The sequence below is a fragment of the Meleagris gallopavo genome, chromosome 13 (assembly GCF_905368555.1).
Source record: "Meleagris gallopavo chromosome 13, MGAL_WU_HG_1.1, whole genome shotgun sequence".
Lineage (NCBI taxonomy): Eukaryota > Metazoa > Chordata > Aves > Galliformes > Phasianidae > Meleagris > Meleagris gallopavo.
Genome location: NC_139416.1, coordinates 2,680,749 through 2,686,748, shown reverse-complemented (window position 1 = coordinate 2,686,748; position 6,000 = coordinate 2,680,749). Strand labels below are relative to the sequence as shown.

The following is a 6,000-nucleotide window of genomic DNA, read 5'->3' as shown; positions in this document are numbered from 1 at the left end:
TGTGTAGTCTGAAACAAATAAGCTAGTGTCTCTTTTTTTTATATTAACAATATATCAATATATACATTCATGTATATACATATGTACATACATACATACATGTCATTTATACCCAATAAAACTGCATGTTGGTCTCCATGCCTCTTCCTTAGTGAAGATGACACAGCAGTGGGGTAAGATAACGTATGCTCTGCCAGCAGCCATTTGTGTTTTTCTTAACTACAGCAAAGTAATCCTGCATTCCAGCTACTGCAAAGCTTGGCCAAGGTATACATTGTATACAATGTAACTTAGCCTTATCATAAATATTTCTGATCCTACCCCAGACACCTAAATAATGAAGTTATTTTAAAAGATGTATAATTACTGCCTTATAGTCTGAATCTGTCTACAGAGGAAATGAAACAATCTACAATGGTCCACTGCTGGATTTAACTTCCACATCGATTAAGTTCCATTCCTCTGCTGGTGCTGAAAATCCAGGGGATGGATCAAACAGAGATTTGTATTTTTTTTAGTGAGAACACTTAAGGACAAGCAGTATCTAAGAAAAATCTTACAGACATAAACCAGATTGTAATCTACTTCCTATTATATGTTGGACTGGCAAATTTCCAAGTAGAGAAACTTTCTCACTAGCAATGATTTGTACTTATGCCCCTGCCTTTCAAACCAATGAACTCTTATGTGAGATGATAATTAAGTACATGATTAATTTTGAGAATGAACTGGATATAATTTTGATGGTCACTGAAAAGAAAGAACTGCACCTGAAAATGAGTACTGTCTGTTTGTAATTACGCCAAGAAAACATACATTAAGTATCTGTAAGAAAACGAGGAAAGCAGTGTCCCATTCTGCTTCTTTTACTATAATTACCTGACCAATCATCTTGATGTCACTTCTTCAGTTACATTTATGACTGGCCACTCTTGAAGTTATTTGCTGCTCTCTTTCATATGTCTTCCATAAAAACAATAAGGCACATTTTTATTCTGAAAAAAGTAAGTGAAAATGAAATCTTACTTGTCTACTGCTTGAAGGAAGGGACTGTCTTGACTGCATTTTCTGTAGCTAAGTCTTGTGAATGAGCTCCTTGCCCCTCTTCTGGGGTTTAATACAGTGGTTTGTACAACTACTTGTGGGGCCACATGATGAAACTTACCAAGAAACTGATCTGAGAAAAAATAGATGAGAGCAAGGGTTATTTCTAACACATATCAATTCCCTGGTCTTCTCAAACACGCAGACCCTCAAACTCTCATCACCAGGAAGCATTCATGAGAACAGAAGTGCAAGGTGAGCAAATGTTGTTAACTGCCTTTGCTACTGAGAGAAAGAAGGGTGTCTTCATGCTCAACATTCTTGTTTCATAAAGCATTTCTGTGGACTGACTGCACAATCAGCTTTGCTTTGGCAATAAACAGATCACTACTGAAACTAATCAGAACATGTGCAAAATAGCATATACATTAGTCATACATACATTATGTTTTAAATTAAATGTTTCCAAAATGCTGTTAAAATCAGTCAGTGGTTCTCTGTTTTGTTTTGTGTTTGTTGTTTTTTTTTCACCCTCAACTCATCATTGCTTTTACAGGCCTTAGTCAAGTTGGTCCTTCACAGTGGTTTTCATCTGTTATCCCAGTATTTCCAGCTAGACATTTCCAGTTTCTGCTTCTTCTTTATTTGTTTATGCTGAAAACTGCCTTTAACATTATCCCTTAAACCTGGAAAACCCTGCCCAAATTAATTAGCATTCAACTTAACACTCAGCCCCAAGACATGTTTTTACCTTGATGCTTACAGTAAACTGCCAGCTAACAGTGGATAGGAAGACTGCAGACAGGGAATTTTGATACTATAAACACTGTTTACTTCCAGCTTCAGGAAGTCTATTAAGTACGCAAATAACTAGACTTGTTGCTCTGTGCTCTTTTGTATCTTTTTCCATTAAACTAGTCTGCTACAGCTATTAAATTATAGTAATTGTGATCTCTATGTGTTCTATTAATGAGGAAGAAAGCTGACTATTGCTATACATCTTCTGTTTGATGCTGTGCTTATATTAAGCAACACTGATGTGTCAGGAACAAAGTTGAATAATTTACATATACCTCATGGCAGCACTGTGCACACATAACCTTTTTTGTTTTTTAAGATCCATACTGATTTCTAATTAAACTTAGAAGCAAACTTGTTCCTTCTTTAAAGCTGTTACCGAGCTATGAAGAATTTTACTTTTATCTGCTTTACTTTGGAAAAGGAGTTGGTCTGGACCAAAGCCAGCTCTTTCACTTCAATCCCAAGGGAAAATTCAGTCATCTGTATAACAGGAAAGAAATGGACCTAACTCAGTCAGATCAACTAAGCTTCACAGCAATAAACAACAGATTTCTATATTACACTGCTCAAGAAAGACAAAGGTTGATAATACCAATACCAATCTTTGAATTTTAAAAGCAGAAATTCAGTTTATTCCTAATTTCTACTGTATTTTCGGTCTGTACACATTCATTGGAAAAGGGCTGCTCCCAATCCTGTAAATATAGGCCATATTTTGCTTATTTTCAGGAGAATCTGTAGACCTACACACTGTAGCATACAAATAAACTGAACCACTTCCAAATGTCGTTAGATCAAAACAACTCTTTTAGTACTGTCTTGTTAACAATTAACAATGGAAGCACTGCCAAAGTACATTGGCCTGGAATAGACTGGCCCATAAAAGAGGCTAACTCTTTATGCCATGTTATGTGAATAAACAACTCATTACGAAATTCTTTGGAATTCCTGTCCCAGAATGTCAGGGATATAAAGGGTATACATTTAAAAGTAAATAGACATGAAAACTTCCATAAAAAACAACAGTAGCAACAAAACTTTCCCCAATATGGTTATGTGATAATATACTCAGCAAGACTAAAAGCTTTGTTATTACAATAGTACTGCAGTCTCAAAGAGTGATTTGCAACAGTCACAAAGCAGGTTCATTTTGTGGTTAGAAAGTCTTTTCCTTTTGTGCACAATGTCATGTATTTATGAGGATGAGAGGACAGAAAACAGACCTACAACATACTGAGCAGAATTAACCAATTCTGTGTAAAAGTGTAGATTGTTTTCAAATAGTGTGTGAATCTGCTTTCATTTGCAATTTCAAGTTCTGACAGAAGGCAAATTTATAGGATAGCTTTACAAGAAGTAGGCTTAACAGAACTTATTTTAAGGGCAACTGACTCAACAGCTCAAACCAATCTTTTTATCCATCTACCAATATTTTATATTGTGAGCATCCCTCATTTAGCACCAATATGACAAAGGTGGTGTGAAACGGGGAGCTTCAGTGACTTGAATGCTGCAGCTAGGGAAACAAAGGAGAAAGGAAATTAGAACAGATGCAGGAGAATAAATTTTAAAAATATATAACTGGTGGAAGAGAAATATAAAGAGGACACGTGGGTGCAAAGGACAAGTACACTAAAAGTATCAGCAGAGTAGCAGGATGTACATAGGAAAGATGATCTAATGGGAAAAACAGCTGCCATAAAATCAGAAAGTCTTGATTATATTTCCAGTGTTCCTACTGTGGTTCTAAGAAATCCTGAAGAGTTATGTCATCCACTCGATTCTCTGCCAGTAAAATCAGAAAGAGTGGTTATGTGATAAGCAACATGGGAACATAAAAACCTGTAATAGTCAGGCCTATCAAGCTTTGTGCATGAAAATGAGATTTACCCAACTGCTTCCAAATACATTTTCTCCTACAGCCAGGCCTCCACTCACTTGCTATGCAGTGCTGCAGCTTCCCTCCCATTACTGGAAGAAGTGCCTCTCAGCCACAGTCCTAGCTTGATCCCCTATAGCCTACAGTCCTAGCATTTTCCCAACATCCAAGTTGAAGCACCTGTCCTACCCAGCCTATGTCTTCAGGTAATTCCAGTTTGTTTGATGGGGTCCCCTGTGTAAGAAAAATAACTGAGATGTCTGAACTGTAAGACGCTACAGAGCTGGAGAAATTAAAATCTCTCGGTGGATGGAAGTGTCTTTTGGCTCAAACACTTGGCTAAATGGGTAACACCAGAAGAAAAATCCCCAATTCATCCCTTTAGACAGGTTAAATAAATGTCTGGTTTGTTACAAAATGATGTCTCTTACTTTTCCTGAGGCTTTTTTTCCTATTTGCTTGTGATGTCTTGCTCTGTTATAATTTACTGCATTTTTTTAATGGAAAAACTTGACTGAAAGAGAAAAAAAAAGTCATGGAAAGAAAAATACAAATTAAACATTATATACAATGTAAGCAAATATAGAGAAAATTATGTTCTCTCATATTCAAACACATGTAGCCACAGCAATTGCAGAAGAGTAAAAATATCAGACAATAACACAGTTAGAAGAGGAGTAATAATGGCGACAAGATACATTGTTAATACAAACCACAGAATACAAAGAATTAGAAATAAAGTCATACAGCATTGAAAGAAAACATCAAAAAAGCTCATGGAGATTGAGTTCCAAAGAAAAAAAAACGACCCAAATATGGAAATGTAAACAAAAGGAGTACTGAAAGGAGAATATATCACCAGAAAGAAGAGAGAGATGTCAAATAGAAAAGATTAATAAAGGACAAAAAGTCTTTGAGGTGCAAAGAGTATTTTCCACCTTGCTCTGGAGGCTGGATTTGGAATAGTTAAGATATAGGTGAGGTTTTTATATCAGCTATTAAAATTTTCATTCCGAAAGGTAATTGGGAAAGCTTTTCTCCTTTTTTTTTTTTCAATATACATACAGTTGATAGTACAATACAGTCTTTCCCTAAATTGCTTCAGGAGGTACTGACTTCTTTAGGTTAAGCAGGGAACCCAAAGTTGCAGGTAGCTGAGCCAAATGAGCACCTCTCAGAGGGAGGCCATGAGCTCTGCTCCTTCCCTTTCCCCTTCTTCCACTTTTCTCCCACATCTTTGTGTTGCATCTGGAGCTTTTCTCATTGATCTCAAGGTTGGGCAACTAGACTCTCTAACTTGGCAAAAACATACACTTTGGAAGGTGGGCAAGGACAAGTTTTTACTGTTTTATCAGGCTGAAGAAGCTACAGAATTGAGTTCCAGAGGTGACTCAAGATAAATAGTGAGATCACATAGCCAAGAACAGAGTGAGATACAGAAGGGCAGGAATGGATGAGAGAAATCCACTTAGGAAGTATCAAACTCAAAACATCTCCTGAGGTCACAGGAAGCTGGTTTTGTAACTTAACCACCTTAATTAAACACTCTAAGTTAGATGGTGAGAATGGTGCTGCTGCCATCACTTTCGTATACAGAAGAGGGGCTGTGAGAAGTCTCACACACTTTTCAAGCAGATATCTTCAGATTCTCATGTCTTCAGTACCCGTATTAATCACATAATTCCACCAAAAGTTTGACTAAAGGAACATCTGTAATGTCCTCAACTCCCTGCCTCCCCTTTCCTACTTTGCTCCACAGCACTGCTTTTGTATTTTACTATCTGAAGCATTACATGCTTTAAAGTGGAAAATCACATTAGATTTTCACACCTGTGGTTTTCATTGCAAATCTCATTCTGACTGTTGAGTTTCATTTTTAGCCTTAAAGCCTTAAATTATGCAAGTAAACTAAAATCTGTTTTCAATCATTCATTTTTCCTTGGTGTTCACAGTTCTCTTGCTTACAGAAATTCTTTGTGTGTAAGAAATTTCCCTACTTTTCTGATATGTTCTATATATACTTAATAGATGTAAGTCAGGAAGGGTCTGTACGGTATTCAGATTAAATTCAGCCTAATTTTGTTCTCAATTATTTCTTTTTCTACTGTTCTGGCTGCTCACACCTACTAAATTAAGTTTGAGCAAATAGGTGAAACAAGGCTTCTACTGCCTGTAGGTAGATGTACAAACAAGTTACTGCAGGGCAAGAAAAGGTGTGAACACACAGCACATCACATGCTCGACAGAAACTGTCTGCAGCCTGTTCTTTCCTTAGG

General features: G+C 36.7%; 1 protein-coding gene across 1 annotated transcript in view; it reads right to left on the bottom strand.

The window, feature by feature from the left end:
• Nucleotides 1-1,036: 1,036 nt before the first annotated feature.
• LOC104912965 (leukotriene B4 receptor 1-like) overlaps nt 1,037-6,000 on the bottom strand; it is a 31,248-nt gene continuing 26,284 nt past the window's right edge. Inside the window, exon 2 of the transcript XR_795045.3 lies at nt 1,037-1,177. The gene's annotated coding sequence lies outside the window, so the exon portion shown is untranslated. The remainder of the gene's footprint in view (nt 1,178-6,000) is intronic.